Raw genomic sequence first — 22885 nt, 5'->3', positions numbered from 1 at the left:
GAAAAAAAACAACTTCATCCATCTCTGGCCATAAGCATTGACTTCCCATATAAACATCCCAAATAAGTCGACCAAAGAAAGTGATCTAATTAGCCATGCAGGAGGAGAAAGTGACCTGCACTTCTTTTGAGCATACCTTTCTGAACTGTGATGATTAATGCTTTGAAAGACACTTTCATATGTGCAAATATGGGAATGTTTCCCATATTAGTAATCGTTTTACATGGAAGGAGATACCCAAAATGTTTCAAGAATCAGCTCACATTCTAATCATTCCCTTTGATACTGAAGGAGAGCAGAGTTTCAGATAAAGAATTAAGCAACCATATTCATGCCAGTATATTGGCTGGGAGAGGGAATTTTATCTTACCTCTCACTCTGTCTGTGCTGTAGCACAGTGAATGTTGAGTAGACTCCAATTTCAGCTGTGGCATACACAGGTGCAACTCCTGTTAAAATGAGTAGAAACCACACTTATTTATACCTGGGCTGAATTTGACTATAGTATTTTCAGTAAATACTGGGGGGAAAAAAAACAATGAATATTTGTTTGAATATGTAAATGAATTTGCTTGGACCATGTTTATACTCCTCCTATGTTCACAAATATTCTAGGAAATTAATTTAATAATGTATGTTCATAGGAACCGTGCATTTTGAGCAGATGTTGGAGTATATTCACTGGAAATGAATTTTAAATTTGGAAACTCAAGAATTCCTATTAGATACCTGATATTTAAAGGTTTCAGAGTAGCAGCCGTGTTAGTCTGTATTCGCAAAAAGAAAAGGAGTACTTGTGGCACCTTAGAGACTAACAAATTTATTTGAGCATAAGCTTTCATGCTGTAGCTCACGAAAGCTTATGCTCAAATAAATTTGTTAGTCTCTAAGGTGCCACAAGTACTCCTTTTCTTTTTGCTGATATTTAAAGTTATTCTAATCAAATTAAAGTACAGAATAGTCCATGTTATCACTTTGCGCAATCAATATGAACCAACATCAATCAAATTTAGAATACTTGCAGTAAAATGAACATGAATGACCTTTAGGACAAAAAACAATTGCAGAAATTATTCCGTGAATTATTTTAAATAATGAATAAATTAAAGAAAAGCATACATTCACAAATAATTTTCAAATAGAAAAAGTCCCAAAATTTGTTTTTTTCACTACAGTTTATTCCCCCAGCTCTATTATTTAATCTTTGGATTGCAATTATCTATCCATTTGCATTAAACAAGTTCACATGACAAAATATACTTTGTGGTATTATCCATAAAGTGGTAAATGATTCTTGTAATAGTTTTAAATTTAGCCAATTATATAATCTCTTCCCCATCTCTGAATAATACACCAGTACCTCCACTTTCTTCTATGAAAATGGTGGATTATATGTTGGCATTATTTTCAGTTCTATTTAAAAAACCCCAACAAAAAGAAATTTTACAGCTATTATTATTATAAATTCCTGGACATCACCATCTGCTCTGGATCTTTTTCAATACCAATTAAAAGCAGCAGGTTAACTGTCATTTGGTTCATTAAAATAAGCGATACACAGACTTTTAAACAACTTCTGATGTAGGGTTATTTACATGTAAAGTGAAGATTGAAATTGATATGGACGCAGATTAAAGTGTGGGATTTTAGCCATGCAGCTCCCAATAAATTGCTGGATGCACTTTTGGGAATACTGAATAGTAAATAGCTCTCATTTTAAAAAAAATCAAAAAATGTGGTAGGTTTTCATGAACCTCTGCACGGCACACGTCTACCCCTACACCTTTCCCCAGCACCTGGATTGTGCTGAGTTCCAAATTACATTTTGCTGTTAAGAATCCAATGCTAGCTGTTTTGAAGATATATCATTAAAAGCTATTTCCCCATGAATAAAATGAGCATGTACCTTGAGGTGTTAGGAGAGACTTGTCCACTTCTTCTCATGGAGAAATAGTTTTCCACTAAAAGCCACATCACTGCATGTTTCCTTGTGCAGTTAATAGCTCTTGAAATTTGAAACGGGGTTTATGCTGGTAGATTACTAGTATGTATGAACAGTGGAACACAGACAAACCTTCCACACCTATTTCTTTAAAAAAGAGCATAATCTTTTTTACCTAGTATGAGTCAATCTCCTTGCTAGCCATATAGAAAAAAATTAACTCTTATGACCAAATAACACCAAAAAGGAGCACCTTAGAATTAGACAGAAAACTGTGTTTTCCTTTTCTTAAACTTCTGTTCAAATTGCTGCACGGATTTAAGGGGTCTGTTCCGAAACCCACTGTAAATGAGCAGGAGTCTTTCTATTGATGCCAGTGATTAGGATTGGGCCTTAAAGGTGGAATTCATTATGTGCTCTCCAAGCTAAATGGAAGTGGGAAAAAGAATGGCCAGATTACGGAGGTAGTCGGGTTATTGGCATATTTCTAAAATTAAATAAACCCATTTTTGAGCCTGAAGGATAAATGTTGGAAAAGAAGTTCTTTATAAGAAAAGCTGGCAAAACAACCATATAGATACTGCCTTATTACATTACTCTTAAATTAAGCCCAAGGCATTATCCCACACTTTCTTCAATGTTATCTCTACCTGTAATAATAAAACATGTCTTCTGATTACAGATCTTTCTATTATCACAAGTCTAAACCTAATTTATTTTCTATCCAACCTTAATTTTCTTCTTTTGAGGTGTTTTGTTGTTGTTTTTGTCTTTGTATTGCAATCCAAGGTTATGATTTAATAGGTGAACATCCCCTTTGTCAAAAAATCTTATTTTTTGTACTACAGGGAAAAATAAGTTTTAATCTACTTGAAAAGGGAATATATATATAATTATATAATCAACACACATGCTAGTATCACATATTATTAATTTGGATACATTTTGGGATAAATTAGCACTCAAGTGGCATGAATTTACACTGTTCAAAGAGGCAGATTAAGTTTTTAACAGAACTTCAAAAAAAATGTTGAAAACCCAACAAATTTTGAAAAAAAAATACTATACATGCAGTACAAAGTTTCTCCTAATTTTATTAAATGTTCTCAATTTGACAATCAAAATCAAATCAAGTCAGTGAGACAAAGCAGATGTTTAAAGTTAAGCACATATGTATGTTTTTGAAGAATTACGAGCTTAGATTGTAAATCTGAAAACATCGACTAAATTTGGTGGATCTTTGTGCTGCACATAAAGTAAATGTGCAAAATTTGTGAGGCTTTTTTAAATTGAAATTTCACAAATTTATTTTCATATAACTGTAATCACATTGATGCACAACTTTCTTGGTATGAATGTCTTAATTATATGGAATTTAAAAGCACAGGCTCTTATATTTAATAACCAGCAGGAGTTCATAGACAACATTTTGTCTGGCTGGTAAAAAGCTCACTGCAGCTCCTGTTTTAAATCTTTTGTGGTGTTGGGGTCTGATCCAATATTCATTGAAGTCCATGTCAATTTTCATTGATTTCAGTGGGTATTGGAGCAGGTCCTTGTTCTTTCTGTAACCCACTGTCTCCATTGTTGTGATCCAAAATATATTATTGCCAAGATAGAGAAGATACGGTGTGTGTGTGATTTATGATTTGCTTGTGTCTGTTGTTTATAGAATATGGATTTGTTACAAGATGAGCTCTGATTTCAGGAAATTACCCACATTGTCAAAGAATTTACTTTCTTAAATATATTTTCTTCATTAGCTTTATAAACAGCCCATTTTTTCATGTTTTTTAAAATATTTTAAATCTGGACTTTGGTGTATTATTACCCCATGGTCATATTGCAACAAACTTTCCAACACACACATACAGACATGTAGATTCTTTTAAAAAAGTATCAAAGGAGAATTACTCCTGGGTTCCTGCAGAGATCCACAGGAAAAGCTTTCCCTAGAGCTGGCTGCATATAACTTTTCCCAAAGACATGCAAGCTACACAGGAGTCAGATGTTCCAGTCTCAAATTTACCCTGAAGAGAGGAGAGGAATCTTGTAAACAGACAACATACAGCAGGGGTGTTAGGAAAGAAAAAAATTTCAAGGAGAAGAAGCACTGAAGTGACAAAAAGTGAAAAACCAAATAAAATCATAAGGAATTAAGGACCATATACATGTCTTTATCTGTATGGAGCATGCATTGATATCAGTGGGATTTTCATGTATGGGAGAGACATGCATGAGACCCTAAACTGTTGGATAAAAAACAAACGGTGATATATGGTATAAGAAAGAGAATGGTACAAAGTGATAGGGAAGGAGGACAAAGGAGATAAAAGACAGAATTTTTAAAGGAGTGAGATGGAGGCGGGGGGAAATTTGGTACCTAATTCATGGGTACCAACCCAACCTCTCAGCACAACCATCAAGGACGTGGAGGAAAAAGAAAGCTTTATACCATTTGGGGCTGTCTGGGGCTCTTGGCCAAGGTTAGAGCAGCCTCATGGTTCCCCTAACTTCTAAAGGGAAAAAAATTGCTCCTGGCAGCCAGTGGCCCAAAGGGACCACTGTGGCAATAGGGAATACCTAAAGCACCTTAGTACTCATGCCATGCCCCGATCCCTGAAACAACATCCCCTGTACAGGAGGGCACAGAAGTCTCTTTACACTGGTGATTGTATCTGCTGGCTTTACAGACCTTTTGTGCCAGGCAACAGAGACAGTGTAAAGGGATAGGGATAGGAAGATACAGGTAACAAGTGAACTGTACCCTTTTGGGGGCAGATGGATGGCATTCCATTGAGATGATTTTAGGCATTTTCTAACTATTATATGTAGTTTCTTATTTCCTCTTACTTACAGGAGCAAAAGAAGAGGTATGTTTAGCTGTTGCAATATTTTTAGCAACTTATTCCAGTAGGAGAGCTTTTGACCAGCCACAACCTTGATTTGACTCCAGCCATTTAAATAATCATTTTAAGCATAATATATCAGGATGGATGTAATAGAAAAATAGCACAGTATATAACATTGAGTTTGCGTCTCCAACATCTCACACAACCAACATGGAGCCCACAGGCCTTGACAGAGTAGGCCGGGTAACAGATTTGTTTACTCATCCTAATTGCAAGGGTAGATTTCACCTTTCCAGAGTCTCCAACTCTAACCACATAGAGTTTGGTTCTGCTCCCATTGAAATCAACTACAAAACTTCCATTGACTTCAGTGGTAGCAGATCAAGCTCAAGTGGATGAAAGGAATCTCTTTCGGATCTCTAAAGCAATAGGGCCAAATTCATGATGTGATACCATTGACTTGAAGTTATGAGGTTAAGGGAATAACTTGAAGTTTCAGTGAAGTACAGGACAGGAATTTGCTCACTTTCTTCCTCAGTAACATACTCCTATATTCCTTTCTGAACACATGATGCTCCCTTATACTTTTATGCCTGTAGTTAAAAACTAATTTCACAACTTGTCTCCCATTCATGTGAAACACTTGTGCCTAAAATTGTTTTCTCTCCTCTGCACTCTTATTCTATATGTCTCTCCATGTTCTTGAGTTTTTCCCATTGGGAAGAATTGCCTCATTCATTTTTGGCCATTTTTATTTTTTCATAACTATAAAACCTCATATATCACCCCCTTACAATCACTATTCTGATGGGAATGAACTTTTATGACTTCATTTAGTTTGTAGCATTGATATTTTTAGACTTGCTATTATTCTGCATGTTTTTTGTGATTTCCCCTGTTTTTTGGTAAGTTTTCACAAGTTTATTTCATGATTATCCTGGGATGTCTTAACCTTTACTGCATGGCATGCATTATTGCTATGCTAGTTATTGGAGCTGTATTTATTTGGAAATAAACATGCAGCAACTCCACCCAACCCAAAGTATCATAATTAATATGAAATGAATCCATGTTACTACTATATTGAATAGTAGGGTTGACAATATTGTATATAGCTCTGTATGCTAACTTAAGGAGAGGGGACCAGAATGGGGTTCTGTTTGAAAAGGCCACCCCAGAGTTCAAATGCTCATTCAAGCTAACCACACCTCTTGAGTCTGCAAAACTGGACAGGAAGTCTCACCAGAACAAGTTTTAGTATGAGGTTCCTAGTATTTGTGCTTCAGCTTGCAGACAGAAATCCAGCTTAAAAAAAAAATTAGTACTTCTGGTTCTGCTTCGTGCCAGAAAAATTGAAGTGAAAAAGCCTACAGACATTTCAGAGCATACAGAGAGGTTTAGTTCTAAAAGTGGGTGACGATTCAGGGGCTGCAACTGTGTTGTTTTTCGGAACCAGTTGAGTTGAATAACTCTGATAAGCCATAACCTTGACATGACACAGCAGCATTGTTATCATCTCTTCTCACCATACCAAATATGCTGCTCTCTGCAAGCAACTCTAAGATCGGCTGAGCCCTTTAGAGCCCTTTCTCAATATTCCCTCCTGTGGATCTTTATTGCAGGCTTGTTAGTCTACATTCAGTTGCATTTGCCATGTACTTGGTACTTTAAATGATCTAAATCTTTCAGTATGATGCCAGGGTTGTTGATCCTGCCACATGGATTAGCCATTTAGAAGTGTGTTCTTGGCAGTGCAGGTTCACATATCATATCCATTTCTCCAACATTAAAAACAACACCCTTTGACAACAGGCCTCATCAACAAGTACAATCAGAAAATGGGCAGGAATGTCAAATATTTATCCCTTTTAAAATTTTTAATATGTTCTCCTGGGGCCTGATTACAGAATTTTTTAAAGCTTACAAATTTCTTCAGTGCAACAGTACTAGTTTGTTTCCAAGGAAACAAATGTACTTATACTGCACTGCACACATTCTTAATCATTAAATTCCATAATCTCTCTCACTCATTCTCTTTCTCTTTCTCTCTTTGAATGGGTAACTTCTAAAAATTGTTTGTTTTTATTGGCGTCTCCAGCTACAATTTAACTGCAGGTAAATTTCCAAATATGTTCTCAATAAAGGATTGTTTCGAATGACTGAAAAAATCTAATTGTCAAGCGCTTTTATGAAATCATCTTAATCAAGATAAATATGTATTATTTATTCTTCTACTCTCTGATGTGGGAATGTTTAATTTCTTTGTGTACAAGATCTCCAATGTGGTTTGATGCAAAATATTTGTCTATAAATATATAAAATTCAAGAACAGTCTGTGAAAATAGATGGAAATACAGTTGCACAGTGTATTTATTGTTGAAGTATGTGGGTGTGGGCTTTTGTATAAAACATATAGTTTGTCTAGCTATACATACATATAATGTTTCTATACAGTACATTGTAAATATATATACTTACATATAAGCTATTGACTTTGAAATTTTCATTCAAAATATACTAAATATTAACTGAGGACTATTAGGAACCCACTGGAGGGACAATACATTTTTAAAGTGACGTTTTAACATTCAAACCATTCATATTCTTCAATGTCAATGTAATTTTTATCTAAATGATTTCAGAGGAAAATGGATTAATTTGACTACAGTGCTTCTAAGACCAGTGGGAAGCTCATCATCTTAATATTGAATCTGTAAATCCTTTCCACTAGGGATGATTAACAGCTTTGTCAAGTGTTTATTTTACTTTAAGAAGAATATGTAATTTCCTGGTATAACTCAGACAGATTTCAGTCTATTTCTTCTTTTGCATGTCACATTCATGCTGTAGGTTAGCATGATCTAGCCTACCTCTATTAGACTTCTATTTTGAGCAGTAAAAGGATAGCCTAATAAGTTTTTATAGTTTAATGATCAGACATCAGTTTTCCCTATGATTCATTTATACTTGATAAATAAAAACCCCCTCAGCAGTCCTGATAAGAAGTAATAACAGGGAATTACTTCCAGATGGCACTTTTGCTATACTACACGTGTGGTCTGAGTTACCCATGGGATATAAACCTTATATTAGTGCAGTGATGTGCTGTTCACATGACTGCTGTCTTGAAAGCACTGGTGAACTCTTCCCAGTGGCAGGACAACTACAGCCATTAGGGTTACTTGGAAGTATTTAGCTGTGCAGTGACATTTACATGTTCAGCTTTGCAAACAGATTCCAAAGTCAGACTGTAAACACAAGCTAATGTGAGAGACAATGTCCTGTTCAGCCTCATTTTCGAGATTTAATTAAGATGCCTTATTTAGGCATCTGATAATCTAAAGGTAAATAACCAGTAAATAACCAATAAAAGGTAAAATATGTTTTGCCCCTCCCAAAGACTATAGCAGGTATAAATACCCCTCCTTTTACTTACAAAATTTAAACAGTTAAAACACAACCTACTTAGAAGTCTGTTTTGGGCTTTCACATAAATATTTTTGTTTTTTCTTGTTTTTCGTTCTTATAAAAAACACCTACCAATATTTTGACATCGTTAGAAAGCTGGGCAATATATTGAGTAAGAGAGAGGGTGAGGGAATGTGGGGGAAGGTTATAACAAGAGACATAACTGTTTATCAAATCAGAATTATCCTGATTCAAACAAGAAGGGTGGAAATTTTGTCCTTGTGCTGCTGACTCTCAAGCTAAGTTTGAGCTTCTGGGGAAAATAAAAAAAAAAGTCTCAGCACATGGTTTAAATACACTATGGTTGCCAATTATAGATATGTATGATTTGAACGTCCTTGTTCAGATCTGCAAAATAATGGACTTCCCTTTGATGGAAAAAATGAATATTTACTAGAATCAACAGAATGCTCTCTCAAGGTGCAGTTTAATTATAGTCAAAACCAACAGCAAATGCTCTGCTTTATAAATAAATATTACGAGTGTGATTGTCTTCAAAATATGAGTAACATAAATCTATTCTTTTTCTATCATTAAGTTTTTTTCAGAAAGTGTTATGTTCTGTTTCATCTCAAATTTCCTGGTTAAAGTCTAAAATAAAAATTGCAGATTAGAAAATCCTTTGAGAATGGGGTTCAGCAAGTGAAACTGTTTGAAGGTAAGTTTCATACTAGTTTGACTGAATTTAATGAGCCATTGTTAGGAACCAAGCAAGCAAGTATTCTAGAGAGGCAGGAGGTATACACAAGCTGTCTTTTTAAGAAGCCATTGTAAATCTGATAACAAAGAGAGCCTGACTTTCTCCTTGTTGACAAAACATATACTGCATGGACTGATAGCAAATGAGATACATTTTGCTAGTAAAGAAAATTAGACTTTAAATTTAACTCTATAAATCCTAATGTTTAGGGCATGGGGGAAAGCTAGAGTCATGCTGAAAAGCAAGCTGTTATATAAATGTGGAATGAAGCACAGACTGTGTATGCCTCCCTGTTCTAAAATAGAACATTTTGTGCAAGTTTACTGTAGGTGAAACCAAGACTAACACATATATTTCAACACAAACCAAAAAGCACTGGGGGGGGGGAATTATAGCAAGCTGTGTCTTTAAAGTAGTAGGGATTAACCAGCTCACTTTGTTACCTAGCAGTCTTCAAGGTAAAGGTCCCCTGTTCTGAGGGACTGTACTCACTCAGTGCTTGCTAACCTTGGGCTGACTGCTTAAAACATGGATATTTTCTTTAGGCTGAAAGGGATTTTTAATATTTAAAATTATTAGTTTGTAGTATCCAAGTAATTTTTTCAGCCATAGGGCTTTACTATCTTTGATGTGCATCTCTGTTCCAGCTGGTACTCCTACAACTCCTGTTGTCTCTTCGCCTTAAGTAAGGTTTCTTTCTTTGTTAAAACTGGTGCCACTGATTTGTCTTCAGCTCTGAGAAGGGCTTTTATCCATTTTAAAAGTGGTGTTGATGAGACAGATTTCCTTTGCCCTGAGAAGATTTCTTATTTGTATTTGGTTTCTTTTCTTTTCTTTTCTTTTCTTTTCTTTTCTTTTCTTTTCTTTTCTTTTGAGATTTGTATTTCCCTAAGATGTGTGATTGTGGGTTCTCTTAGTACAATATCCATCTCAGGTCAACATGGTCAGCAGAAGGTAATGAGGTCACTCACCCTTTCTAGAGTTCAGGCAAATTATAGTCCTTAAACTCCTTTGAGATTATATAGGTGCATTTCTTTGAATGATCTCACAAAACTCACTCCTATGGCAAGTGGCCCATGCCTAACTCACTTTTTCTAAACATTTTGGACCAGATCCTTCATTAATTTCAATGAAGCTACACTACCTCAGGGTCTTGTCCTAGGGCCCCAAAGAGGAGCCTGATCTCACCAGCTGGAACAAGAAACCTGAGAGTTTTCCAGAATCAGGGTCTTCTGCAATGTGGATTAGACAAGATCTTTCCCCTTCAATCCATTCTAATTGTTTTTCTATAATACATAAATTAGATCCTCAACTGGTGTAAATTGATGCAGCTCCATTGAGAATCTGGCTCATAGATTGCCATTTATAAGTAATGGTGTTGAAGTTATAAATTTGTAGCTTCCTGAAGTAATCTATTTCTCTTTTTTAAATGGTTAACATCCATTCTACACTCATAACTTCACAGCATTAAAATGAACAAGTTTTTGATTATTTTCATACAGATATCTGAAGAAGTCTTTTGAAGTCATCTGGTCTTAGTTGGTGGCTTAGTTGTTGGAGTACAACAGAAACATTTATTTTATATAGCACCTTTCATGTAGACACATCCCAAAGCACTTTACATTAATCTTACTAAAAAAGGACATATATCAAATACCTGAAAACCAATAAAATACAATAGATCTAGATTTAAAAGATTTTATAAAAAGACTTCAGATAACACCTAAAAACAGAAACAGATTCAGAGTCTAGCAGGTTCAGTCAACAGCTTCCAGAAGTTAGGACCTTAAAAAGAAAATGGGCCTATTCTACATGATGATTTGATACCTTCCATATCCTTAGAATAGTTTATTTAGTGATATAAGTAGCAATCTGTTTCATCAGACACAAAAGTACAAGATCATTGCAATTTTGTACAACTGAAAGAAAGAAAGATCTTAGTCCCGTAGCCATCTACAAATCAAGAAAAAGATTAGATAATTTTCTTGCTTGACTTTAATTAGAGTTACAAAAGGTCTGGAATGTTTTGTATCATTCGCACCCTAGATAAAATATCTTTAGAAAGACCAGTAAACAAAGCTTTTCATTAATCAAATTTTCAGGTAAATAAAGTGCAACAAGTAATTTATCATCGTAAATAGCATATCAAACTATTAATTGAGCAATGTTGTTAAAAATAAATACAATTCTCCAGAATTGGTTTACGCACACATGCACAAGAAATCCAAAACATAAAATTTACAGTTAGCTCCACAGTTGAAGTGTGTGTTGGGAAGGGAGGAATGGGGCAGCGAAGGCTATGGGATGGGCAGAAGTGATTTTACTCTGTCTTTCTGGTCTCTTGATCTTCAGATTGGCCAGGGGTCAGTTTGGCATCTGTTGCAACTTGGAGAAGTCAAAGTCCTTCAGATATTTTCACTGCCAGTTCATTATCTCTAATTTCTTTCTTCTCTGCTCTCTTTGCAGACCAAAGCAGCTTTTCTAGAACTATTGTCTTTGATATCATTATGTCATGATGAGGATAAGTTATTATCAATTCCCTGGTCGGACTGCATCTCCTGTGATGTACCATACACTTCCCTTTTAGAGAGGGGAGGTAGTTCATCATCAGAAACTTATGGCTATAGTGCATCATGGAAATTCTGAAGAGACACTGCAGTGGGATATCCTAATTTAAATAGTTTCTTGCTGGCCAAAAATATTTTGATTTTGGGGTGTTTGGGTTTTCAATGAAAAGTAGACTTTTTGCAAGAATATTCATTTAGTTAAAACCCCATTTTTCCATCAAGAATGTTTTAGATAAAAAAAATTTCTAACAGCCCTTGCTCAAATATAACAGCCCTTGCTCACATATAATAATTCAATATCTTCCCTATTTTACATTTTGGATCATGCTATCATCTTTAAGCAACCCAATCTCTTATTGCGGTCTGAATTGTATCTAAAACTCTATGGAATGAGAGGTCTTTAAGTTTCATGAGGGCTTTAAGCTCTCCTGTTCCTACAGTACAAACCATAACATCTACAGACAGCTGAAACTTGCATTTTAATAATGGGGATTATTCAAGAAAATGGATTTGGGGAAGTCACCTGTCACCACTGGCTACCACCACAAAAGTAACAAAATATGACAATGTAGGCAAGTTTTCATCACCCTCATTTCCTCTTCTTCATTTCCTGCTAATGATAACTAGTGACTGGATAGTACCTTCTGGTTTTAGAGCCTAATATTAGAAATCTACTTTTTTTGCTGCCCTTGTCCTTTTGTTTCTGCTTATTTGCAAATTGCCTGGCTTCCTATAGAGATACTGTACTGTACAAAGAGCTAAGAATAGCTGGACCAGAGCCAACCAGTGGTCCATTCAGTCTGATATTCTGGCTCATACAGTAGCCAACAATGCCTATTTCAGGAAGGAATATAAACCTTACTAATGAACCATCTGATTGTCCAGTAATTGAAAAGGGTGGTGGGCAGAGAGAGTGGAATTCTCCCTGACCCCAGATAGGATTAATTTAGGCCTTTCTGCATGGTAAATACATATTCAAAAGGCCAAATTTCCCTTCTGACTTTACAGTCTACGAGTCTGAGTCTATACATTTTGGCTGGCCTTTTCATGGATGCAAGGTGTCTTCCCTCTCCTTTTTGCATCCCTGAATAGGCTCTGGTCAGAGTTCCAGTGAGGATTTATCCCACTTGGATAAATTAGGAATGACTCAGGCATGGTCTACACTACAAAGTTAGATCAACATAAGACATCTTACATCAACCTAATTATGTCAGTGTACACACTACTGCCTTGTCCTGCCAATGTAAGTGCCCTTCTATATCAACATAATAACTCTATCTCCATGAAAGGTGTAGCACTTATATCAGTGTAGTTAGGGTTACTTACGGGCTGTTGGCTCTCTTGTAAATTTCACCACTCCATGGATCCTCCACTGGCTTCCCCTTTTCCAGGGCGTCAAGTTCAAGCTTCTTGTCACCATCTGTGCTAGCCTCCATGCATGGAACATCCTTCCTGAGCTCATCTTCATGACCGTGACCTTCTCAAGTCCCTCCTGAAGGCCCACTTTTTCCATGATGCCTATAGCAAATTAACTAACTCATAATGACATGTTTTCAGAGAAAAAACCCCAAATGCACACACAATCCCTCCCCACCATCCTGGGTTAACATAACCTGATGTTAGTGTGACACAGCTAATAACCCTGTTGATCAATCTAGTGATATATTGTACTGTTTCCCTGTAGCCTCTGCACATCTGTCTTTAGAGTGAGCACTCTGGAGGGCGTGAAATGTGATTTCTCTTCAGTTTAAAAAATACCTAGTACGTTATGCATGCTACTAGAAATGAATAGAGAAAATAGTAATAACATATGATTTCAGTGGATTTCATTTGCTATTTTATGTTGTTCACTCCAAGTATAGCTGCTATATAACTTGGGCATCACTGTGGTGGTAAAGCTTTCTATCTCTCTGCACCTAGATATGCAAGGAAATATTACATAGAATGCAAATTTCATAATGTTTGCAAAATATTTCTCTGGACCACTTTCAGGTCTACTGTATTGTACCTCCAGTAATCAGGAAATCCACTACCAGCTCTGAACCAAAAGTTATTTTTTGTTCCAACCAGTCTTTAATATCTTTACATGGTTGCCATTAGCATATGGTGAAGATAAATTACTATACTATCAAAATGGGCACAGCCAAAAAGAAAATGGAGAGCTCTGAGGGACATGGTGGACTCTGACTAGTGCTTTTCCAATGGCAATGTGATTGGCCATCCACCTACAGGGATCTTTTCCTGTATTTTTCTATATTTGTCTTTTCAGGCACAATACTGTTTGTGATGGGGCCGTGATGGATCTGCTGGGCACATGGAATGCTGGAAATAAATTTTGCCTGTGTTTTAAGATGGAAATAAATCTCTTGGGTTCATTTTGCTTTGTTCTGATTTCTTAACTCGTGGTAAGATAATTTTGCCATTACCAGCTGGGTAGTATGTTAGCTTTGATGCATCATCATTTTCATGACTGACATTATTATTCCGTGTTTCTTGAATGAAAATTCATACCTTTTCATATTGTCATTCATTCAGCTTTGGCTGCCTTGTATTAAATACAAGAAATACTATATTTAATATTACATTTCTACGCTTAAAGGAAGCAATAATGAGAGTTTTTAAATGAGGTATCTGAGCCCTAACATTTTGTTATGAATCAACAAATTTTCATTAGTGGATGATGAAAGACATTTCACTTCTCAGAGAGCACTTTCAGCACCAGTATAAAGTACTGACATATAATGTCAATATAAAATAGCTTTGCAATAAATAAGCCTCATATCTTGCACTCCTTACTCAGGCAAAACTCCCCATTGACTTCAATGCTTTTAGTAAGGACAGTACTGTTGGAGTGAGCCCCTAATTTCTTGCCCTTTGTAATAGTTCCTTAGTTGTCCACCTAATACCGCTTCAGAACACAATCTTTCTCCCTATTTAGCTATTTGTATGTAATGCATCTCTAACTCTTTCATTTCTATATAATAATGATTCTGCAGTATATGTGGAATTTTCCTTTTAGCCTAAAAATCTACAAAAGCCTGCTGATGCAACATTGCAAGAGATAATATGCTCAGAGCTTACAGTATGCTATAGTTTGCTATATGTATAATAATAATTTAAACACACAACACACACACACACACTTTTCAGTATTTCTGCAAGCAATCTAGACATGACAGAAACAAATTGATGGAGACAGAAATGGGAGAATCCCACCCTGTCAGAAGATGAATGAGTTGAGCTTGCATGATGTGAACCATGGCTGACAGAAGCGAGGTGGAATCAAAGAGTGAGCAACTTTTGACAACACACGCTTCACAGCTCTGACCACTGAGGATCTACATGATTATCTCCAGACAAAATAACTGTGAGTAAAAGGCTTACATACACTTAAATTAAACACAGCAGGGTTTTAGTAATCTCTGTTTGCATTTTACTTTCTGTTAAGAAGGAAATTGCTTGGACTTGGAACATTTCATTTAATGGCATTTTTAGTTACCTTTTGTACTTCTAATGTCACAGTCTAAATTCACCCTGAATTACCCTGAAAGACAGAGGAAACTTTTGTCCTTTATTTTTAATTGCAGTGGCTTCCTTACCAATTTTGCTAAATTAAATGTGTTTTAAAACATCTCTGTATTTGAAACCTAATTATCCCAATCTCTGGATGAAGTATAGCTAACAATACAAACCCCATTTATGTAATTTATTTGCAAAGGAAAATAAGTGGGATGCAGTTCTACTAATGATATACATGTTTGCAATTCCATCCCCTTTTCTCCCAGTCCCGCAACAGTAATTCAGGGAAGCTGCATCTTTTTAAAACAAATCCTTTAAAAGCATCTATGTTGTGGCATTTGTTATATCTCCATATTGCTCTTAGAGTGAGATAAACTCTGCATAATGTCATGTTCTTTCTAAGTAGCATGTAGAGATTTTGTTTTGTGGGGGTTTTTTCTTGATAGCCAGTCATGAATGAGGATTATGGTCTGTCACCCACAATAAGTCATGAATGAAGATCATGGCCAGTAATTGTAATGTGCAAAATAAAAAAGAGTGAGAGATGTAGAGTTGAGATACATTAATAGTTGAACCACCATTCAAGATGCCCCAGCAGAGTAAAGTTTAATCTTTTTTAGACCACCTAGTCCTGAGAACTTCAATTCTTTTATTGCTAAACAAACTGCCATTGGCTCCCTAGCATTTATCAATCAATTCTTGAAATGGTGGCCTTTCAGATTATATTAGGTTTTCTCCCAGGAAAGAAAATTAATTCCAGTTAGAGTTCCCATTGGTTTAAAAATAACAAAATAAAAGGCAGCAGAATGGACACTGGGTAATAGATTAGCAAGCAAACCTAGTGCCTTCTCCTGCAGGAGTCCATCCCCCCCAGTCTGGGATTTTCCAGAAAGCTTTTACCAGGATCTAAGAAAAGTAACTGCACTGAATAGTCTTGAAAATGGAATGTGTTTTTAAAAGAGTCACTGAAAAAAATGCTAAATATTTTATAATATTTCTCATTTATTTTTAAATAGATTTGATTGTAAGGTGCCTTGAAACTCAGTTCTAGTAGACTGACTGGTTAGGTGATGAAAATGTTTGTGAATCCGTTAAATTTTAGCCCAAGCGTTCCAAAATTTGTATGTGGAAGAGCTTTATTTGTTCTTTATTCAGTCTTCACCCTTGGCTATTCTCCCATTTTTAAAAGTGTCAGTTATCCAATAAGGAAGTAGAAACACTACTCATGTGTTTTCAGTGACAAATCAAGCGTTGCAAACAATGAATAGTAGAAATGATCAGTGTGTGAACAAATCTGACATTTGTTTGCATAAACTCTTGAGTAATTTTTTTTAAATAACATATATTCTTAGAAATCAGGATTGGTATGTGAACAATTCAGAAACTGGAAAAGGCTAAATTTGTCAGATAATTTATTTGCAATGAATAACACAAACCAATCTATGTTGGAACATCAAATACAAAAATAATTCTTAGCCATTTTGGTATTGTACCTTCCAACACAACTGGCTATCATCCACTCTGGTTACTGAAGTTACTTTTACATCATTCTTAACAGAACTCTATTATGATATTTTAATACTAATATATCTAGATTTATAGATATATAGAGACACATAGATATAGATATATCACAGTTCTTCATATTATCACTTAAAAAATTTGAAGCTGAATTTTGTTTCTTTGCCAAATGTTTTACATGCTGTTTTGTTAATATTAAGCTTTTTCTGTATATTTGTCTTGTATTGATTTAATTGAAAAAAAGATTTTGAAAGTGCAATGTTTGGGAAAAAAATAACATTCACAAATTTTCATGGATTTGGCAAATAGATATAAGGAAAGTAAGTAGGTCAAATCTGAGGTATGCCAATTTTGACAGTGTCCCTTGAAGGTCATAACAAGTAAGGAGGAGAAAATATAAACATCTAATTTATGTGACATCAATAATAATGACACCCAGAGTACAACCTTAAAAATAGTTTGCCTATTAGCTAGCTTGCATTAATTTATGCAGTACTGAGAAGAGTTGAATTTCAACGTATCCTCTCAGATTTACAGACATGTAAGCACATTATTAGGAGCTGTGATTATTTGGCACACCAACACTCAGGTATCACCCAACTTCATTACTACCTGATTAATTAACCTGTTTAAAGTGTGAAAGTTGGCACCTTGTCATTGAAATCCATGGGAATAACTAATGAGAAACTACAAAATAATTTGTTCCTCAATTAAAAAACCCGAAAGAAGAGGTTTTATCTCATTATTCTTGTTTCCTGTTATCACCTATACAAAGCCAAGAAGATTTTGTACAACTTACTGTCTACAGAAAATAGGCTAAGTAACATCTCAGGAAACACTTCACAGATCTTTAATAAAATGTGGTGTTATCCAACACCAATAGGCAAGCCAAGAAGGTTTCTGGGACAATATATTCAGTATGAAGCAAGAATTTGAATACTAGTCCTTTCATTTAATAGGGGTTATTTGTTGTTCATTTTTAGAATAACAAAAATTCGAAGATACAAAGAAAGCTGATCGAATTATTCATTGTGAATAAATTATCTGACAAGTTTGGGCCTTTTTTTTAGTTAGTGATTTATGTGCAAATGGGTAATATTTTTTTACAAATTTCTTCTTTATTTTAATTGTTTTCTAATAATTTGGGAAACAAGTAATAGCCTATAGATTGTTCATGAATGGGTTCCATTTTTTTGTCATTCATTCTTTACTATTCATGCTGTATTTCTTACTACGAGGAATTTTCAAATTAATTTGCAGATAAAATCAGTCGGATGGAGCTATCTGCAGAAATGAGTAAAGAGTAATTCATGAGGGCACAATCACAATCTTTGTCTGAGTTTTGACCAATGAGCTTGTTGGGTTCTGGAAGTGTTGAAGCAGTTTGGGCCATTACCAGTCCATCCTGGTTCATTAAGGTCATTTGAACTATTTTCCGAGTAGCAGCTGTGTTAGTCTGTATCCGCAAAAAGAACAGGAGTACTTGTGGCACCTTAGAGACTAACAAATTTATTAGAGCATAAGCTTTCATGAGCTACAGCTCACTTCAGTCCCATTGTGATACCCGTATTGTTTAATATGCATATAAAGCCCTTATCACGTCATTGGATGCACTTTTTACAGTAAACCGATACCCAGCTTATGTCTCCATTTCATCTGATCTGACTGATGTAATGAAATAGCAGACCCAGTGTTCACTGGAGATTGGGACTTGGATGAGGATTAACTGGTACAGGTTAAATCCAGATAAGACTGTAATAAAGTTATTAATAGTAATAAGATTATAATAAATATAGTAGGCTAGGCCACAATGGTAAGAATTGGTGATAGCTGTATCAGTACCCTTGACTGAGAGTGTACAATTACAAATAGTGACATAGATTCACAATTCAGGTGACTTACTGGAGCTAGTGAATGCATAAAATAAGAATAAAATAAGAATTCAGACTGGGGTATATATAAAAAAAATTTTAAAGTACACATATTTAAGGCTTTTTTCATCATTGAGAGAAATTACTGTTGTTTGAATCTTATTGCTTCAGGATAACTGAACTTGTATGACTTACACAAATTCTCTGACATTTTAAACAGAAGGTTTCCCTTGGATGGAGTCATTTGTTCCAGAGTAATCAGTTTGAAGACAGAGCTTAACAGGAAGATGGTATCTGTAACAGACCATTTCCCTGGCATAAAGAACACTTCCAAAAACACATTGAACATATCTAGCAGGTGTTCAGTAATAAGGAGGTATCAGAATTCCATCCCAAATTTGTCTGAAGAATTCTAAATTCTTAATAACGTCAGCAACTTCCTGGATAATAACAATTATACCAGCCTGGTAAACTCCTACTCATCTAACTGCCTTCAGCCAGGGTTTTTTGTTTGGGTTTTTTTTTTGGACGTGGAAAGAAAATACAATTAGTTCTTTCATAATTATCATCATCATGGTTGGGGCAGGCATGATTTTGTGCCTGGGCTGGTAAATTCTCATGATAGTTTTTCAAGGAAGAATTATAATGTATAATTGTATAAGTTTGTAGTTCTTGTCAAAAAAGGGGATTTCTAATTAATTAAAGGAAGAGGGTGAAATTCAAGCAAAGCATACATTATATCATGATTTCAATGGCAATCTTTAATGTGAAATAATATAGTGTGAAAAATAACATCTCAGATCCTGAGAATACTGCCCTATCTGTTTTACAAGTACCACAGTGGTTTAACCCTAATCTGCAGATTTATAAAGTGCATTTTTTCTATATAAATTTGAAAGAGACATTAGCATCTGTATTCAGAGATCTGTTTTCAAAGAGTGAGCGACTCCGAAGATTCTGGAATGCCATCAAGATGATGGTGATATGCTCCAATCCCACTGTTTTATCAAGAAAGTAAACCTGGTACAATGTTAACAATTCAGATAAAGAGATAATGACAAGGAACATAGACTACCTTTAATTACAGCTCAGTTTGCCAGCAAGGACAATGATAAAATCTTTTTCTTAGAATAGTAAATGTTTTCTGTGTAGTGATCATTCATTGGTATAATCTCTTTTTCTGTGCAGAATTGTAGAAGACTGTAGGCTATTGCCCCCCAGGAAAGCCTTATAGCTGCTTCACAATACAGAATATGGTTGTCCGCCTGAAAGGTATTATTATTAGAAAAAAATGTCCAATTGCATTAATACATATTTTTAAACTGATTGTCATTAAAGAACTTAGAGTAAATCTCCAAGAACAGCATATAGTTCTGGAAAGCAAGTTTCAGTGTTGATAAACATGATGTGAATCATGACTGTTATCTAGATTCTTGGTATAAACCTTGTTTCCTAGGGACTGAAAATGTATCCCTCTTTTGGTCATTGAAATTAAGTAATTAATGCATAGTACACTTCCAATATGAATTTTCAGAGAAATAATCATTTGTGTTAAAATTGGTAAAACTTTTAGTATTTATATATATTTCCATGAATAAGTGGTGATCACATGAATATTCAGGGAATAATATAATCCAATGAACAAAGCATAGCAAAATTGCCATGTTTATTACAAAGAAAAAAAGTAAGTGCATTGAGTTATTTAGTTTTTCCTTCCAAGATTTTAGTGACTTGTTTTTCTTTATTTCCATATGATGTAAAAGCATGGAATAAATATTTACTGGTCATGTGTTATTCAGCCACTAGATGTCTCTCTAGAATTCCAAGCACGAGTGTAGTTCCTGGTAAACCTAGGAAACAAAACTGGAACTCAAGTTGTCTGGATGTCTCTTTGTAATTTTGAGTTTGTAATTATTTTCTTTAATAGATGCCTCCTGTTTACGATGGACTGCAATTCCCTATATCATGGCACATGGGATCAGCCTGTAACACAGCCTCTCTTCTTTTCTTGACAAGACTCTGAATGGTCTGTAATGTCTTCTATTGTGCGAAAAGGAATAAAGAAGGAAAGCTTTCAAAATTGTGCCTCATGGAAGTTTGAGAAATGATGCTGCATTCTCCCCACTTACTCTCCACCATGCAGGATGGATAAACAATTGCCTGGAAAGGGTGCTATTGACCACATGCGTCCCAACAATCGGTAGGGATTCATGGTGCCAGCTAAATAGCTCTTCAGAGAGCCATACGGAGTGTTTGCTTGTTTGTATGCCATTCTGGTCTCCCTCACTTTTGACAGCATGGCCAATACAGTGGTTGAGTTGACATGAATCTCGTGGCCTGTTTCTGTGCACTAACTTCCCCATTTGAGGTGAGAAGAGACCATGGAGTGACAGTTAATGCTGTTCTGAGTAGCTGTAACTTCAGTAACATTTCTCGAGTACATTGAGCACAGAACGACTGTTCTTCAGCAGCTCACCCTTCTGCTGGCCATACCCTCCAATACTTTCAGAGCCCCAAAGGTGCATTGTTACCATGGAGGGATATCACACTGGGAAGCTAGTGTGCCCTCCAGATGCTGGCCATATCTGCATCATTTCTGTTGGCTTTCCATGCTTTTGCTCTTCTCTGTACTACACAACAAAGTTAGTTTGGGCCTGCATGCAGGTAAGTCTTAAACTTGGCATAAAGTTGAAACATCATTATATTTTCAGGGACTGCGTGAAAAATAGATTAGACAGCTTCAAAATCACAACCAAATGTACTTTTAAACTTCAACATTGTAACCAAACCACATTGCTTTGAGTGCAAATTAAGGTGAATTTTTGATGGACAAGTTATGTTTATGCTACCATGATATGGTCATTTTCATAGAATCGTAGAATATCAGGGTTGGAAGGGACCCCAGAAGGTCATCTAGTCCAACCCCCTGCTCAAAGCAGGACCAAGTCCCAGTTAAATCATCCTAGCCAGGGCTTTGTCAAGCCTGACCTTAAAAACCTCTAAGGAAGGAGATTCTACCACCTCCCTAGGTAACGCATTCCAGTGTTTCACCACCCTCTTAGTGAAAAAGTTTTTCCTAATATCCAATCTAAAGTTTTTCCTAATATCCAATCTAATATCCAATCAATTTTGTTATCATGCTCACCGAAATGATTAAGTTATGTTATACAATAAAATTATAATGGAAAAAAGTAGATGGACTTTGCTAATTTTAACTGAAAATAAAAATTACCTTACTGTTGCAAACACTGTTTCATGCATTCACCTCTGTTGACCTAAAGTTGCTTGTTGCTATTTTAGCAATAATTCATATCTATTGAGCTGCAGTTTATTATAAGGTTACCCCAGACAAACTGTTCCATTTCCTCTATTATGCAAACAGAATAGTTTATGGTCAGTCTGGTCAGGATCAAATTCAAATGGTCTTGAAGTTGAAAGGGATGATGATGACTTGAGCAAACCATTTTTGTAATCTGTAAATTCCATTTCTAAAAAAAATAAATTGGCTACAGTTTATTATGGGTATATGGCAATATTTTGCAAGGGTAAAACCAAGAGTGTATTATGTGTTTTGACTCCGTCTCAGGATGCTTGTCTTTTACTTGTAACAGGGTTTGTGTTACAGACTGTTTTCTTAAAGGATTTTCTTCCTATTGCTGTGTATGTATGTGCATATCTATGCCTCCACTCAGAGTGTGAATACACATAAGGCCTGATCCAAAGCCCACTGAAGTCAATTGGAGTCTTTCTGGTGGTTTCAGTGGGCTTTGACTCATGTCCATAGAGAGGAAAGAACTGTATGAGTCCAATTTCTGTATACTTTGTGTGTTCTTATGTGGAGTGCAGGGAAGCCAATACATTAAAGAATGTTGCAATCTGTTTGTGGATAATTCACCAGCAAGAACAAAAGCAATGTTCATCAGATAAATTATTATTTGTACATTATTTGTTGAGCTCTAGCAAAGAGTATATTCCCACTGAGTGAAACATAGTATGTCTTGTACTGTCTTGACAAGAATGTAGGTTCCCTTTCAGTCCATCTTCAGAGCTGAGGCCCATGATGGTCTCATATTCAATAACCTATGAACACACACTGGTAAAGGCCACTTTAATGGCTAGCCAACTTTCCTTTCTCGATCGACCCTTCCCCTACACACACACAATCATCATTCTGTAGCAGATGGAGAGGAAAAGTCCTGGTCCTACTGGTGCACCACTAAGTACTCCATCTCTATTCCCTTGAAAACTCTTCATACTGATTGGGAAAGCAGTGGGACTTCCTTTAGCTTTTTCTAAAGACTCAGAATGGGGGAGGACTCAACTGCTTTCAACACCTATCACTTCACAAAGAAAGAAGGGGTAAATATCTACCTGCCCAAAATAGTCACCCATAAACAGAGAGAGAGTTCCTGTGGAGATATGACCAGGACCTAAGAAAGGTTCCA

The 22885-nt window shown here is 35.7% G+C and overlaps 1 long non-coding RNA gene across 1 annotated transcript; it reads left to right on the top strand.

Annotated features, from left to right (window-relative positions):
• The first annotated feature begins 6810 nt into the window (after positions 1 to 6810).
• LOC119863657 lies at positions 6811 to 19922 on the top strand. Its single transcript, XR_005295694.2, has 5 exons — positions 6811 to 6909; positions 8801 to 8920; positions 13799 to 13934; positions 14680 to 14896; positions 19629 to 19922. It is a non-coding gene; the product is annotated as an uncharacterized LOC119863657 (long non-coding RNA).
• Positions 19923 to 22885: the final 2963 nt, after the last annotated feature.

The sequence above is a fragment of the Dermochelys coriacea genome, chromosome 11, assembly GCF_009764565.3.
Source record: "Dermochelys coriacea isolate rDerCor1 chromosome 11, rDerCor1.pri.v4, whole genome shotgun sequence".
In the NCBI taxonomy this organism is placed as follows: domain Eukaryota; kingdom Metazoa; phylum Chordata; order Testudines; family Dermochelyidae; genus Dermochelys; species Dermochelys coriacea.
Note: the sequence above shows the minus strand (reverse complement) of the source record. Positions and strands in the feature narration are given on the sequence as shown.